The following is an 18,045-nucleotide window of genomic DNA, read 5'->3' on the forward strand; positions in this document are numbered from 1 at the left end:
CTCAATAGGATCCGCCCTCTCCTTTTCCAAAAGCGTCTCAGTGACACTACGTGCTGACCACTTCCTGATGGACTTGTGGTCAAAGGTGTTTTTCTTCATAAACTTCTCCACGAAGGACAGGTAATACGGAACGGTCCAACTACTCGGAGCGTTCCGCGGTAGCGAGGCCAGGCCCATCCTTCGCAACACCGGGGACAGGTAGAACCTCAGTACATAGTGACACTTGGTGTTTGCGTACCGGGGATCCACGCACAGCTTGATGCAGCCACACACAAAGGTCTATAAAATCATCATAGTCCCAGAGGACCATAAAACTGTCTCTCATCAGATAGAGATAGCTGTTGGTGGTTTAACCTGAGGGTCACTCTGTCACCTCTAGTTAATGTGAGCTGAGAGCAATTAGCATACCGCAGTAAACATTCCACATGAAAGCATTTAACTGGGATTGTTTTCTGCAAAACAAAACAAAAAATACTGCTGTTACATTTGAAACAGATCTTTTAAAGATCGTTCCCTACCTCAGTAGTCAAACTACATTCACCTGTCGGGTTTTCAATTTTGTGGAGAAGATTTGGATATGGGAGTTAAAAAGATATCCAGCAGATACATTGCAAAAACCTTTACTTTATTCACTCTTGGAATGTGAGCAAAGATAGCACACATTGCCCTTCCTTAATTACCCTTGAGAAGATTATAGACACAACCTTCTGTCATGACTGCAGTCCATGTGACATAAATACAACCATAGAGCTGTTGGAGAGCTTTAGGATTTTGATTCAATGAAGATGAAGGAATAGTGCAAGAATTCCAAGTCAAGATGGTATGTGGCTTGGTGAAGATTTGTAGGCAAAGGCATTCCCTCATCAGTGGTGTGTCTGCGGCCCTTGTTCTTCATGGTATCAGAAGACAAGTTTGGAAGATGCTGTGGCAATGCCTTGGTGAATTGCTGCAGCACATCTTGTAGATGCTATACACTGCTGCCACTGTATACCACTGCTGGAAAAAAGAACATTCAAGGTTGTGGATGAGATGTCAGTCAAGTGGACTGCTTTGCATTGGTTGAGGTCATATTTAAATGTTGTGGAGCTACACTCACCCAAACAATTTATGAGTACTCCCCCACACTCCTGCCTTGTTCCTAGTAACTAGGAGACAGCCTTTAGAACATCAAGAGGTGAGTTTTCTGCCACAGAATTCCAAGTCTCGGACCTATACTTGTTAGTACACTGTGTAGGTGAATGACACAGTTACATTTTGTATCTACCAATTCGTCCACAGCAGATTTAATCATGATCTGAAAAATGACCCACCACTGGAGAGTTTTAGGAACTCTTAGTCAAAAATCATTTGTTCCTTTTAGTAAGCTACACTTACCACAATTCAAGTCTCAAGATGTTTCACAAAATAACATTTCGAGAGAGTATAGAGAGAAATTGCACCAATTTGCATTTGAATGGATCAACAGTATTTCCATAACCCCTCCTTTGGCATTGCGTTCCAAGACTGGAGAGATTGAAAGTTCATTGTGGACGGGGTGCCAATGAAGCTTTCGATAATATTGCTTCCACAGATTTGCTTTTATTCAAATAAAAGCAAAATACTGAGGGAGCTGGGAATTGGAAATGAAAACAGAAAAGGCTGGAGAAACTCAGCAGGTGTGGCAGCTTCTTGTGGAGAGAAAAACAGAGTTAACATTTCGAGTCTGATTTGACTCTTCATAAGACCACTTCTTCATGGGCTGCAGTGGTTCAGTAAATGCTGGCCCAGCCAGTGATGCCCATGTCTTTGAAGTGAATAAAAAAAAGCAGAGGTCCTCACCTGCTGGTTCCCTGTTCTGATCAAGGTGAAGCAGTTTCACAAGGTTTACTTCACCTAGTCCCTTTAGAGTCTAAGAAACAGCAACAAGATAACTTTACGACTGTCTCCTCTACTGATCCCATGGTGATTTGTTACAATTGTAACACTGGAAAATCCCCCAGAAACATTTAAAAGTCATAATAGCACTATGGAAAGGAGAGACATTTCCTGACTGTTGTGTCAACAAATAAGCATGGCAGAAGAATAGGGTCAAAATCCTTCCCTAACACATTGTGGGACTACCTCCAGTTGTTGTGTTGCCATAGACATACCTGACCACTGGTGGTGATTTAGCCAGAGAGCCCCCAGAACCTCCAGCGAAGGAAGAGGTTGAGAAGGAGAGTTCTTCATAGTAACCTCAAACCACTGATTGGAATTGAACCAACGCTGTTGGCATCACACTGTTCTGTAAACCAACAATACAGCCAACTGAGCTAAACTTGGACTGCAGTAGGTCAAAAACCTCCCCCATAGTAAACTAATGTAGAAAGTGAAGTCACATGGTGTACAGGGTGTTCTAGCGAGGTGGATAAAGAACTTGTTGAGCAACAGGAGACGGTGAGTAGTAGTTGAAGGGGGTTTCTCAAAATGAAGAAAAGTGACCAGTGGTGTTGTACAGGGATCAGCGCTGGGGCCGCTGTTGTTTGTAATATACATAAATGATCTGGAAGAGCCGGTCTGAACAGTAAGTTTGCAGATGACATGAAGATTGGTGGAGTAGCAGAAAGCATAAGGGACTGTCAAAGAATATAGGATAATATAAATAGACTGGAGAGTTGGGCAGAGAAGTGGCAGATGGAGTTCAATCCAGGCAAATGTGAGGTGATGCATTTTTGGAAGTCTAATTCTAGGACAAACCAAACTGTAAACAGAAGAGCCTTGGAAAGGTTGATGACCAGAGAGATCTAGGCGTTCAGGTCCATTGTACCCTGAAAGTTGCTGCACAGGTGGATGGAATGGTCAAGAAGGCATATGGTATGCTTGCCTTTATCGGACAGGGTATTGAGTGTAAGAGCTGGCAGGTCATGCTAAAATTGTACAAGACATTAGTTCGGCCGCATTTGGAATACTGTGTACAGTTCTCGTCGCCACATTGGCGGCACAGTGGTTAGTACTGCTGCCTCACAGCACCAGAGACCCAGGTTCAATTCCCGCCTCAGGCGACTGACTGTGTGGAGTTTGCACATTCTTACTGTGTCTGCGTGGGTTTCCTCCAGGTGCTCCGGTTCACTCCCACAGTCCAAAAATGTGCAGGTTAGGTGAATTGGCCATGCTAAATTGCCCGTAGTGTTAGGTGAGGGGTAAATGTAGGGGAATGAGTCTGGGTGGGTTGTGCTTCAGCGGGTCGGTGTGGACTAGTTGGGCTGAAGGACCTGTTTCCACACTGTAAGTAATCTAATTACCAAAAGGATGTGGACGCTTTGGAGAGGGTGCAGAGAAGGTTTACAAAATTGTTTCCTGGTATGGAACGTTCTAGCTATGAAGAGAGATTGAGTAGGTTAGAAAAAAGGAGATTGAGAGGGACCTGATTGAGAGCTACAAAATCATGAAGGTATAGACAGGGTAGATAGGAATAAGCTTTTTCCCAGGATGAAGGATTCAATAACGAGAGGTCATGCTTTCAAGATGAGAGGTGAATTGTTTAAGGGGACACACATGGCAAGTACTTTACACAGAGGGTGGAGGGTGCCTGGAACACATTGCCAGCAGAGGTAGTAGAGGCAGGAACAGTAGATTCATTTAAGATGCATTTGGACAGATGCATGAGTATGTGGGGAACAGAGGAATACAGATGCTTAGGAATTCGGTGACAGGTTTAGACAGTGGATTTCAATCAGCTCAGGCTTGGAGGGCCAAAGGGCCTGTTCCTGGGCTGTAAATTTTCTTTGTTCTTTGTATCAACATCCTGAGGGTTCCATTTACTGGAAACTGAATTGAACAAGACACATAAATATTGTGGATACAATGCTAGGAATGCTGTCACCGTAATTTACCTCCTGACTCCCTCAGGCACAAGTGAGGAGTGTGATGGAATAATCCCCATTTTCCTCGATGAGTGCAACTCCAACAACACTGAAGAAGGTTAATGAGTTTTGAGAAGATTTGTAGCTAAGGTTGAGGCCCTGGATATTGGTTTGCTGGCCAACATTTCGTCACCATACTAGGTAACAGCTTCAGCAAGGCTCCGGAAGAAAGCAAGGCTGATGATTCCTGCTTTCTATTTATATGTTTGGCTTTCTTTGGGTTGGTGATGTCATTTCCTGTGGTGATGTCATTTCCGGTTCTTTTTCTCAGGGGATGGTAAATTGGGTCCAAGTCAATATGTTTGTTGATAGAGTTCCGATTGGAATGCCATGCTTCTAGGAATTCTCATGCGTGTCCCTGTTTGGCTTGTCCGAGGATAGATGTGTTGTCTCAGTCGAAGTGGTATCCTTCCTCATCGTAAGGATACTAGTGAGAGAGGGTCATGTCGTTTTGTGGCTCGTTGATGTTCATGATTGCTCCACCCCAACATCCACAAACGAAACTGCATCAGAACATTATTCCAACAAGCCACCACACCCTGCAGCACAGAGGAACTAAGCAGAGCAGAGGACAATCACCTATACCGTGTATTCAAAAGGAATGGGTACCCAATAAACACAGTCCACCGATTTCTCAGCAATAAACCCAAACAAGCAGACAAAATGTGTCCAGAAATCCTAGACATTCTCCCCTACATCAAAAACATTTCAGAAATGACTGTCAGACTACTCAGACCCCTTGGCACCATGTTAGCCTGCAAACTCACCAACACACTAAAACAACAGCTAATGAACTTGAAAGACCTTGTACAGACACCAAGCAAAACTAATGTCATTTCCAAAATACCATGCAAAGACTGTAACAAACACTACATTGGGCAAACAGGCAGAAAACTAGCCACCAGGATACCTGAACATCAACTAGCCACAAAATGACATGATCCTCTCTCATTAACATCCATACATGCAGATGAGGAAGGACACCCCTTTGACTGGGACAGAATACTATGTACAGTTCTGTTCGCCACATTACCAAAGGATGTGGACGCTTTGGAGAGGGTGCAAAGAAGGTTTACGAGGATGTTGCCTGGTATGTAAGGTGCTAGCTATGAAGAGAGGTTGAGTAGATTAGGATTGTTTTCATTAGAAAAAAAGGAGATTGAGGGGGGACCTGATTGAATTCTACAAAATCATGAAGGGTATAGACAGGGTAGATAGAAATAAGCTTTTTCCCAGGGTGAGGGATTCAATAACAAGAGGTCACGCTTTCAAGGTGAGAGGTGAAAAATTTAAGGGGGATGTACGCAGCAAGTATATTACACAGAGGGTGGTAGCTGCCTGGAACACATTGCCAGCAGAGGCTGTAAAGGCAGGCACGGTAGATTCATTTAAGGTGTGTCTGCACAGATGCATGAGTAGGTGGGAAGTAGAGGGTACAGATGTTTAGGAATTGGGCGATAGGTTTAGACAGTAGATTTGGATCGGCTCAAGCTTGGAGGGCCGAGGGGCCTCTCCTGGGCTGTAAATGTTCTTTGTCCTTCTTAAGACAATAACCTGGTGTTGTGTGATTTTTAACTTTGGTAAAAACAATGACTGCAGATGCTGGAAACCAGATTCTGGATCAGTGGTGCTGGAAGAGCACAGCAATTCAGGCAGCATCCGAGGACAGGCAAAATCGACGTTTCGGGCAAAAGCCCTTGTCTGTCCCAGTCCAACACCAGCACCTCCACATCATAGCAGTTCAAGAAGGCAGGTCACTACCATCTTCTGAAGGGCTAAGTGGGGGTGGGCGATAAATGTTGGTCTAGCCAGCCATCATGAACTAAAAAAGGACACCGAGCAAGTGGGCGTGTTAAAAAGAGGGCGTGTTATGTCGTAAATTTGCATTTGTAATTTTGATTCACAAAAGTTACAAATGCAAAGAAAAAAATTGAAATAATCATTTTCATTAGGATCACCCAGACGGTGGAAAGATATACGATATGAGAGTTTAGAATTCCGAGTGATGGGACAGGTCAGGGTCGAGAATGAGGGAGCACAGACGCTTTAAAAAAAATTGAACGTCATTGGCTTCGAACAGGGAGGAAGGAGGAGAGAGAAAGAAAGATTGCTTTATGCAGAGAATTCGCAGCGGTTTTCACTTTTCGCTTACTGTAGAAGCAACGTCACATTCCAGATTGTTTCGGATAGAAAGAGGAAGAGTAAGTAGCAGAGAAGAGGATACAAACAAACAGGGTGAGTGAAATGCGACCGGCGATGTAGAGGCTGATACACTATAATCGCCTGTTTGTTTTGATGCGTTTTTGTGAAACTTGTTGCTGTGGCTATTCCGTCAAGTTCCTGCTGCAGTTCTCACTGGTGAAGTTACAGTTCCTGTAGCCTTTGTTAGAATGACTCAGTTTGGAGTGCACTTAAGAAGAGCTTATAATACCTTTAATGTCTTTCTATTTAAAATACATTGCTAAGTTAGACTTTTTTGTGTGTGTGTGTTTTAAAGCGGACGCCTGAATCCAGTTTAAAAAAAAAGATACAAGTTCTGTATTTGGTTCTGTCTGGTCTGACCGTGCGGATTGACTGGGGCGAGTTTCCAGGTTGTAAGCTCGGAGGCGATACACTCTGGTACCCGGGAACTGCCGGAGGATGAGACCCGGACCCTGTTCCCAGCCCCTACCAGACCAGACCAGACTGGACTCTGCAGAGAAATGGAGAGCTGATGCCAGGGTGGGAACTATGGAAACAAATGTGTCCACCCACTCCATGGGGAAAGGTTGAAAGCTGAGCAGAAAAATTGTATTTCCTCTCAGATTGAAAATCTGATTGAATGCCCCTCTCTCAGCCTAAACTGTAAACCAAATTTTCTGTACGCAACGTGTATTCCCTCGTCTTCAGCGCAATTATCTCAATTAAGCAGCTCCAGCAGCAAACTTTTTTGTTAGTTTTATAAAAGATCGTACCATTACCGCAGTTAAAACGTGACATTTCATGCACTCATCTCTCGCACACTAACCCTCGCAAAGGTTAATGACAGGTGAAGATAAAACGATGTCTCTCTCTCTCTGCATTTGTGGCAGGACTGACGCTTCTGAAATGAGTTGATGCTTTAGTTGAGGTGAACATTTTGTGAAGTAAAGGCGCCCCAGAAAGCTGTGAGGCTTCTTGCGTCTGAATTTCCAGGAGGTTGGCTCTCAGGGGGAACTCGAATCTGAAACAGCTCAGGGTGCGCCCTTCTTCCATGGTATTATCTTGGGGGTGAGGGACTGTTCTTGCTGTTTCTGTTTTTTAAAAAAAGGGCTGTCTCATCATGTGACCTGTTCCAAATCCGAAGTCTTTTTACAAAGAAGATGGGTGGTTGCTTTGATTAGACAGACCTTGTGGATTTCACGGAGAAAGTGAGGTCTGCAGATGCTGGAGATCAAAGTTGAAACTTTATTGCTGGAACAGCACAGCAGGTCAGGCAACATCCAGGGAACAGGAGATTCGACGTTTCGGGCACAGGGCCTGAAGAAGGGCCTGTGCCCGAAACGTCGAATCTCCTGTTCCCTGGATGCTGCCTGACCTGCTGTGCTGTTCCAACAATAAAGTTTCAACTTGTGGATTTCACCCCTTGAAGATCTACGGCAATCTGTGCCTTTGTATTTGAAATATCCACTCAATTGATAATACCTTTCTTAGTGCGTTCCAGGAAAGGAGATTGAGTTAAGATCTGCCTGGGATCTTCTTTCCGGACCAACATTGTATTCAACAATTTAAAAATGCTAACCTCTACCCTTACTCTGCTTCCTTTGTCTTTGTTTTATCTAGTTTCTTGTCTCTTATTTCCTTTTTGTTCACTTTAACTTGCCAGCTATGTATGACACCTCCTCCAGACATATTTATTTCTTCATTTGTCCTCTTACCTCTCTGTTTGACCTTGCATCTCAAATCACTGAGACCACCGACTTACCCTTTTGTTCTTTTTCTGACTCTCTATCCTTGCACTTTCCTAAAATATTCCTAATGTTTTATGGAATTTTATTTCTAGTTTTCTATATCTGCAGGGGGATATTTTGCTTTTGTCTAACTTCCACCCGCTACTGATGAAAGGTCATGGAGCTGAAATGTTAGCTTTTTTTTTCTGTCTGATGCTGCTATCAGACCCTATGAGCTTTTCCTGCCTCCCTTTGTTTCAGATTTCTCACAGTCACAATTGTTTGCTTCTATATATTAAAGTTTATCGTTTAAAGCTACTCAGGCCAGAATCTGAGCACTAGTTAATATTGCTGGATTGATGTCTTTTTGCTGTAATTGTGACCATGGAGAATTCAACTAAGATTCTCCAAACAAACAAATTGAACTTGTATAGAACACTGTTCATTGTTCCAAAAGTTTCAATGTTCCAAAAGTTTTATGAGCGGCACGGTGTCTCAGTGGTTAGCACTGCTGCCTCAGGTGACTGTCTGTCTGGAGTTTGCATATTCTCCCCGTGTCTGCGTGGGTTTCCTCCGGGTGCTCCAGTTTCCTCTCACAGTCCAAAAATGTGCAGGTTGGGTGAATTGGCCATGCTAAATTGCCCGTAGTGTTAGGTGTAGGGGAATGGGTCTGGGTAGGTTGCTCTTCGGCGGGTCGGTGTGAACTTGTTGGGCCGAAGGGCCTGTTTCCACACTGTAATTAATCTAATCTCTAATCTGATGTGCTTCAATGCTAATGAGGTACTTGTGAAGTGTAATTGCTGTTGTAATGTTGGGAAGACTAGAAGGACATTTTCTGGATGACAAACAACAGTCAGAATAATGACCAGGTAATTTATTTTACTGCTGATTGCTGGCATTGTCTCTGCAAATGCATTTTGCGATTCACCTTTCAATTTCAAATTTTTATATTTATTTTCCCTTTGCATTTTAGCTCCCCAGGTCTCTTTCTTTCTGCACCTGGCCTTAAAATTAACATTACACTACTTGTCTTCATTCTTCCTTCCAAACTGTATCAGTGCATACTCCCCTGCCTTATATTCCATCTGTCTGTTTCAGCAGTTAATGTATTCCTGAAGTCTGTTACTATCTTGTTTATATTTCCAACCTCACATTGCTCACCACTGCAAGCTATTAAAAACTGACACAAATTCTACTCTTCTCTTTGAATTCTGTGTAAATTCAGGCTGGATGAAAATCTGGTTACATATCCCAAAATCCTTTTTGACTCATTTTTCATGTAATATAGTTATATGGGAAGAAAGTGTATCTGAACTCGTCTGTATTTACATAGTATTTGAAGCAACAAATTTGCTCGCCTTACAGTTAGATTCATTGTGGCTCCAGTCTCTTGTTCAGTCATTAAGTGGCTAAGTTGCAAGTCACAATCAACATAAAAATGACAAGCCGAACGCTTTGGACTTTGTTCAACGAATTTACTTAAGAGATAAGTGATCTTATGTTAGCAGTCAGCAAATTTACCCTTATTGCACAATTGTTGCCCAGACACGAAAATGGCTTTCATCGGTCATTTTTAAAAAGATCCTTCTGTCTATGTGGGAGTTGCTGACTTGGCAGATTAAGTGCATTGTAATTACATTGAAAATGGAGTGGAACAGGATTTTTAAGTCAAATTCCAGGCATTCTCAATATTCTTTCAATTTTGAAGGAAAATAACAAAAAGAAGTCTGGCTGGAAAAGAATGTGAAGGCCTTATATTTATTTTCTTGTGGACAGGGTGAGGATTCTCTGCCACAGAAAACACTGATTAATGTTTGGATTAATGGTTAGAATAATTTGGGAAAATAACTTTTTTTTTAATTCCAGCACCAATTGCTCAATTTCTTGAAAACTGCTCTCTTTCTTTCAGAAATGAATTTTCTTACAATTTAAGTTATTTTGAAAATCATTTTGGAATGTAAGAATAGGCATGGGTTATTTGTGCCTGTCCCACTACATTCAGTACAATCATGATGGATTTAGAAGTTGTAATCTGCCCTGACTGACAACAACCCAATGGAGAATTTTTGTCTGCGATATTACTAATCTAAGTTATTTTCTTGTTCAAATATAAAAATTTGAAATTGAGTGGTGAATCACAAAATGCATTTGCAGAGACAATGCCAGCAATCAGCAGTAAAATAAATTACCTGGTCATTGTTCTGACTGTTGTTTGTCATCCAGAAAATGTCCTTCTAGTCTTCCCAACATTACAACAGCAATTACATTTCACAAGGTGCTAAGACCAAACTTGTGCATAGACAATGCCCAATTTTTCGACATACTTCAATCATGGAACACATAACACAAGTTACCTCTACGAGTATAAGTGGTGCAGTTTTTGGGCAGTTGGAATTGTGCTGGTGGTTGATAGATATATTCATTATTCAAGTAGTACTAGCTACAGCAGACTTCCAAAATGCGGATCCGGACTCCAAGGTGTCAGGAGCACAATGGTCACCAAGCAGCTCTTTCCCACTTCCTTTCATTCTCTCAGATGAAATTCCTTCTATACCTTCACAACTCACTGAATCTTCCCTGGACTGCTTCCAATGCCTTAGACAAGAGTAACAAAACTCTTCATGGTATTCCAGTTGTGATCTAACTAGTGCCTTGCGTAATTTTTGCAGGACTTCCCTTTTTTTGTACTGCATTCCCTTTGAAATAAAAGCCAGGGCTCACAACTTCAATCAGAAAATGTGGAGCAAGGGAGTCAAGTCGCAAAATGGCTAGCATATTGGCAACAAAACAGAACTGGAGTGAAGGGTATCTATTCAGACTGACAAAAGGTGGGAAATCCTTCACTGCCACTGGGCCAAAATCTTGGAAGATCCCTTCCCAACGCCATTGAATGAATAATTAAAATAATCAGGCTCCCTAAGTATTGGTGTTAGGATCACAGTTGTTCACTGCTTACAGTAGTAATTGGAGATTTTATGAATGACAGCAGATTGTGGGCATAGTCAATAACGCGGAAGGCTGCAACAAAACCCAAGACATTTTCTCTGCAGAGTGTGTGGGGAATTGACCAATTAATTTTAATACAGATAATTGAGAGGCAGTGACTTTTGATGGGAAGAAAACAGAGGTTGTATTCTTCTTGTACCTCCACCTTCTTGAGAGTTAGTTTCCAAAGAAATGTAAGTTACGGGTGCACAAATCACTAGAAGAAGTTAATAAGACCATTTTTTTAAAAAAAGTGCAGCTCATTCCTAGACTGACAAACTGAAAAAAAAACCCAGAAATTACATTATCTGGAATAGACCGAAAAACTAAATTACTGTGCACAATTCTGATCTCCAAGTTATAGAAAAGACATAGACATACTGGAGAGAGTACAAGAACAATTTACAAGGCTGATGCCACCGATTTATATAAGTCAGAGAATACTGAATAGATAAATTCTCATTTTGCAAGAAAATAGATGCTAGAGAAGGTGGGAGTGTCCTGATGAAGGATTTTATATTTATGAAAGGACAACTGTTTTTAAGGGAAAGCAAAATCAACAGATGAGACACTAAGAGAATGCTATACTGATGGAGTTAGCTGAAGAGGAATGGGGATGACCCTGAAGTGAAGCATAAACATAGACCAGTTCAGCTAAATGGTTTGTTCACATGCTGTAATTTCTCAAGTGACGCTTTGGAAAAAAAGAACTTACATTTCAAAACAATCTTGGACTCGCCAAATCTTAACATCGTCCAGCTTCAGGGTAATTGGAGATAAACATATAAGACTTCAAAATCTATACCAGTTAACGAAGAAGTTCTGTTGTTATATCTCTGGGGTCTATCACCATATTATTAGGCATAGTGCAATAAGGGATACCTTCAACAGTACAAACATTAGGTGCTCAAACCAATTAAAAGAGTTACTGGCACCCTCAGCCCTAGAGCTGAATGAAGCCACATTAATAACGAGTACTAAAAGGCAAAGTTTCTAACTTGGAAGAAATTATTCAAACATGCATTGTATTCAACAGCAACGCTTTATCAGAAATGGGTGCAGGATCCAATGCTGATAAAACTCTTTTAAGTAACTCCAGTACCACTATGCCACATAGTACATTAATTATGGCCTTATCAGTTGTCATACGTATGCAGCATTACACCTTAACTCTATGCCCCTATTAAACATTGTATTTCCTCCATACATACCCCCGATAAAAAGGATATTGTTGGCATTCAAAAAGTACTGTTTGAATGACCTTGGAACACATGGGGGCAGGGGGTATTCCAGAAAGGTGAGGAAACCGGTTCAATGGAACAATAAGGTTTTGTATTGAAATAACTCTATGAAGGCCAGTATCCCATCACCAAGTCACCCTTTACTTACACATGCACAGTATATGACACCGACCCCGCTAGCTCAGAGCTGGCTTCTTGAGTGAGCAGAACCCCTGACACTCCTGTTTATTTTTTTTTCTTTTTAAAGGATGTCTGTCACTCCTTTTTTTTTATTACCCCCACACTATTGCAACACTCCTTTTTTTAGGATGCTTGACATTCCTGCTTTTTATTTTCTTTTTTTTGTTTTTACCCCACACTACCGCCCAAATGCGATAGTGCTTATTTTTCCCCCCAGCACCCATGTGGTGTGTGTGCAGGTGTGACACACAGTGAGAGACACAAGGTGCATGAATCTTTATTCAAATTTCCACCACCAGGAAGAAAGGAAACACCCAAGTGGCCAGTGACAAGCAGTGCCCTTCACATCAAAGGTCACAATCAGGAAACTCATATTCTATGAGATCTACCTGGCTGACTTTGTTCCAATTACTACATATATCAGGTGGACTTTAAGCATCAATATTTTGTGGAAAGCAATCCAGGGTCAATATTATATGTACAGTTGATGCATGTGTTGTCACTTAGATGGGATATGCAATTAATGGCTGTCTTAGAAATATGGTGGAGTAGCTTGGATTTTATTTTTACTCAGAATTAATACTGTACTCATGCATGACCTTGAAGTGACTCGTAAGAAGTGAGGAAAGAGCATTAGTTTATATTACTATCCTACATGGGAATTTGGTGAAGAGCAAATCCAGAGGCCTGGGGCATAACAGGCTGGATTAAATGGCATGGTGCTGAGGAGGAATGATGGTCTGAGGTACATTGCTTTGCTGCAGATTAAGTTTAATGATAAAGGACACTGAAGTTCCAGAGTACTGAGCTCTGCTGTGGAGGGACACTTAATGACTCTGGGGGATGTGCTCTAGCGTATGGAAATTTGCTCTAAAAAGCGTTTGATGTCCAGCTAAAATGAGCTGACTGTCCTCCACCGCCACTTGCATTTCTAGGTTGAATCATATGTAACCCTGTTCTTGTGATTGTTTTCTTTCTTGCCTCGTATCCTCTCGGTTTCTCCTCTCCTCTGACTCAGTAGATTCCTTACACTTTTGATTGCTATCACATAACATGGGGTGTGGGCTGCAGAATGGCGACTGCTTTTTGATGCAACCTGTTGGTATCTTCTTCAGAATGTGGCCTGATGAAATATAAACGCTAGTGTCTCAAGATTCTCAGCAGCAAACATATTTGAACAGTGCAGCTGGTGGTATTTGTACAGCACAGCTGGTGCTACTGGTAATGTATTATTACAGGAGCTCTGAAATATTGCCTTGTGTATGTCTTGTGGAAAGGAACAATTGTTGCTTTGGTGCCAGTGCCTAATGCTGTCTCATTTCAGTGCTGTTTGTCTTGCTTGGTTCGCCCCTCACTGGGAGGAATCACATTGTGCTGCTCACCTCATATGTTGTAGACTTCTATGCCATTCCTCGTAAGAGAGAAGGAGCAGCCATCACCCTGATCCCACTTTAATTTATTATAATGTTAACTAAATGCTGCACAATTGAGAGTCAACTGGTACATAAGTAATAGCAGCCTTGATGTACTATTGCAGAAATTACTGTCTATTAAACAAATGCACCCTGAGACAATATTCTCACTAGTTATTAGTCATATTATAATATGAACAAATTCTATTTATACAGTGCCTTTAAAGTAATAAAACATCCAAAGGCACTCCATAGGAGAATATCAAGCTAAATTTGACACCAAGTTACATAAAGAATTGTTTTGGCAAATGATCAAACGCTTGATCAAATAGTAGGCTTTATAGTGTGTGTCATCAGAAAAAATATGAAGGAGTGAGATTGGGCAGATTTATGGAGGGGATTCCAAAGAATAGCACATAGGCAACTGAAGATGAAATAACTCCACCGAGGCTGATATCCTATCACCAAATCACCCCTTATTTACATGTGCATAGTATATGACCCAGATCCATCGAGCACAGAGCTGGTTCTGAGAGTGAGCAGAACCTCTGACACTCCTGCTTATAACGGTCAGTCAGGGCTCCCTGATTGAACCAGATTCACAGCCCCAGTCAGGGAGCACATATTCTATGATGTCCATTTGACTGACTTTGTTCCAATCACTACAGAAGGCACAACCAACTATAAGTGGCACAATAAGAATATTGGATGCTGAAGAGGTCAGAATCACAGATACCTCTGAGCTGGAATGACTACAGAGATAAGAAAAGGTGAGACAATGGATGGATTTAGAAACAAGGAGGAGAATCTTAAAATTGAGGTACTTGTTCACTGTGAGCCAGTGTAATTCAGAAAACAAAAGGTGGGAGAATGGGTGAAAAGGACTTGGTGTGAATAAGGACATGGACAACAGCGCTTTGAATGAACTCAAGTTTGCAGAGGGTAGAATGTGGGAGGCTGGCCAGAGGTGAGATGGAATTGTTAAGTCTAGAAATAATAAAGATGGATGAGTGAAAGCTGGGTTGAGGCAAGAATAGTGTTTGGTAATGCTATGGAGATGGAAATGGGCAGTCTTAGTGATGGCATGGTAAGGTCCAGCTCAGTTTGTATCCATGTGACATTGACTCTTGTCCAAGTCTGGAAAGCTGTGCAGGGAAATGCATGGTTAAGGAGAAATACAAGGAAAGTGAATGTAATTTTTTTTAAGGCAGCGGTAGTAGAAGAGAGTGAGCCAGCTGTTGAAGATGGCAGGCACTAGCACAGTATGCCTGTCTGCTCCAGGCCAACTGCATTCTTTATTTTTCTTTCTGTCCCCTTCTCATCTTTTTTTACTTACCCTCTGGAGTCCCGGAGGAAGAAGCAGCAGTGGCGAAAGCATTGCCTTGCAGTGGCTGAGGGCCTAGAGCCATGTCGGCTGGAAGTCCGGTGCGGGAAAGCGGCTGTGGGCCTGAGCCCAATGTGGTTAAAGCGAGCCTGAAATGCTGGTGGGAGAGGGCCCAGGGCATCTTTGGCGCTGAGAGCAGGAAGTCCGAGGTTTCTCGGAGAGTGGGCCAAGAGGCAGAGACTGAGCCCTTGCAGGGGGACCACTTAAGAAAGATGGTTGAACCTTTCCCTTTATTCCCTTTATTGTTCCACTTGATTTTAGGAAGCTCTGCAATATTAACTTTTAACTTTATTTATTTATTTTTCTACTTACACTCAGAACAATGATAACATTTTACTTTCAACTTTGTTTCTGTATGTTACTACTTGTACTTTAAGTTTGTACCAAAGTACCCATGTGCCTAAGATGGCGCCATGTATGGCAACATTGTACGCTTTTCACAGTACTCCTGTACTTGAGTACGTGTGACAATAAAGCTTCAATCAAATCAAGGTGGTGGGAAACTCTTCTTGAGGTTATGTATGACACCAAAATTGCAAAAAGCATAGTTCACTCTCAGTCAGTTACCAGGCAGAGGGATGGAATTGATAGCTAGAAAACTGACGTGGTAGAATAACCAAAGACAACAACTTTAGTGTCAACCCAATATTTAATTGGAGGAATCTTCTTCTGAATATGGTCTGACTACTACAAGTCGGAAGAGTCAAAACTCATGGTGGATGAGGTAGAACTGGGTGTCATCAATACAGATGTGAAAATGAACACCTTTTATTTATTTGATGTCACCAAGGGACAATGGAACTAAGAAGAGACCCAGGTTGGATCCTTGGAAGACATCAGAGCAATTCAGAATGGAGTGGAAAGAGAGGTCATTAGCTTTACACTGGGCTACAATCAGGTAGATCAGAATGTAACCCAGTAAGTGAATGTCACAAATCAAATTGTCGAAGGTTGCAGACAAATTGAAAAGAATGCAATAATTTTGGCATGGTCACGTAACATGTGATTTGTGGAAGATAAGACACATTCGAGTGCTTTGGTAGTGGCTGAAGCCAATTTAGAGAGACCCAAGCATTCGTGTCCTCGGAAATATGGCCATGCATTTGGAAGGTGAAAGTATGTTCAAATTTTTTGGAGAGGGACAGGAGGTTGAAGATGGGGGAAGCAGTTTGCAAGGATGGTGCATTAAAGATATTCTTTAGGAAGAGTATTGATGGCAGCAAATTTAAAGGCAAGAGCAGCAACACTTGAAGAGAGTTTACCATAAACAATATTAGATGAAAATAATGTCAATTCAGGGTCTTGTGGTGCAGTGGTAGTTTCTTATCTCTGGTCTATAAGATTCAGATTAAAGTCCAACATGCCCTGAAGACATTATTCAATCATGTACAAGCAGGTTATGGAACCATAGAGTCATAGAGATGTACAGCACATAAACAGACCCTTTGGTCCAACTCGTCCATGCTGGTCAGATATCCTAACCTAATCTAACCCCATTTGCCAGCACTTGGCCCATATCCCTCCAAACCCTTCCTATTCATATAGCCATCCAGATGCCTTTTAAATGTTGCAATTGTACCAGCCTCCTCCACTTCCTCTGGCAGCTCATTCCATACACGCATCTGCATGAAAAAGTTACCCCTTAGGTCTGTTTGTATCTTTCCCCTCTCACCCTAAACCTATGCCCTCTAGTTCTGGACTCCCCCACCCCAGGGAAAAGACTTTGTCTATTTGTCCTATCCATGCCCCTCATGATTTTATAAGCCTCGATAAGGTCACACCACAAACTCCAATGTTCCAGGGAAAACAGCCCCCGACTATTTAGCTTCTCCCAAGAGCTCAAATCCTCCAACCCTGCCAACATCCTTGTGAATCTTTTCTGAACCTTTTCAGATTTTACAACATCCTTCCCATAGAAAGGAGACTAGGGGGTGGGTGGGAGTATTAAATTATGATAAATATCTGAATGTCTTGATGTTTGAACCCAAAAGTCAATCTATTGGTCTCTTGAAACTTGTGGCATTGTGCACTGGCATTGACATCCCAGAGAGAGTACTGGACGCCTCACTTCACTTTTACCTGTTCTCAATTAAACTTCTGTACATTTCCTGTTGGCCCACTGAATGACAGTGAACACCCTCAAGTGTTTTCAGTTGAGGGGAAGTGCAGACATAGTTTTGTTCAAAACGTTGTGATGACATGTGAAAGGGATGGTTGAAGGATAGAAAGAAGATCAAAAATAGATGAATGTCACTTTGTTTGTGTAGTCCTACTCATGATGTGGCCTGGGACTCAATATTGATTCCTTTTCTGTTATCTGTTTGGTACAATGTAAACCTTTTGATAGCAGTAAACAAGTGCAGAATGTGGACAGTTTAAGTATAAGAATCTTGTGCTTTGGATAACAATTAATAAAACTCATGGCATCAGAACGTTTTAACAGTTTCATTAAACGAATAGCAAAATCAAAAGTACAGAAAAAATGCAGTTGCCCATCCTGGGACCAGTGAGAAAAAGATGGCTTTGAAATTGCATTCAACTCGATTCTAGCTATCTGTCCGCTATCCTTAAAAAAAAACCCACCAAAGACCTGTGGATGCCAGAAATCTGAAACCGAGACAGAAATTGCTGGAGGAACCCTTCCGCTCTGGCAGCATCTATGAAGAGAAAGCATTTTGGATCCAGTAAACTTCCTCAGAACTGATTGTAGCTGGGAAAGTAGAGTCATACAGCATGGAAACAGACCCTTCAGTCCAACCAGTCCATGCCGATCATAATCACAAACTAAACAAGTCCCACCTGAAAATGTTTGTATATATGCTAAACATTGGGTGGTGGAGTGGGGGAAGGGAGTGAACAATAGGTGGAGATGGAGCCCAGCGAGAGAGAGCGGCAGTTGGGATGACAAAGGAATGGATAATGGTGGGTGAAAGAAATGTTTGTAATGCGGACTATGAGTGAGTAAACATGGGTTGGCTGTGCTGAAAGCAGCCCATGTGATAACAAGTCCTGGATTGTGGGGGTTGGTAAAGGATATGGGAGAAGGTGCTCAGG

The 18,045-nt window shown here is 41.9% G+C and overlaps 1 protein-coding gene across 1 annotated transcript in view; it reads left to right on the forward strand.

Annotated features, from left to right (window-relative positions):
- Window positions 1-5,929: 5,929 nt before the first annotated feature.
- Window positions 5,930-18,045, forward strand: part of LOC122554592 (flavin-containing monooxygenase 5-like) — a 45,712-nt gene continuing 33,596 nt past the window's right edge. The window contains exon 1 of the mRNA XM_043699859.1: window positions 5,930-6,116. The gene's annotated coding sequence lies outside the window, so the exon portion shown is untranslated. The remainder of the gene's footprint in view (window positions 6,117-18,045) is intronic.

The sequence above is a fragment of the Chiloscyllium plagiosum genome, chromosome 11 (assembly GCF_004010195.1).
Source record: "Chiloscyllium plagiosum isolate BGI_BamShark_2017 chromosome 11, ASM401019v2, whole genome shotgun sequence".
Taxonomy (NCBI): Eukaryota; Metazoa; Chordata; class Chondrichthyes; order Orectolobiformes; family Hemiscylliidae; genus Chiloscyllium; species Chiloscyllium plagiosum.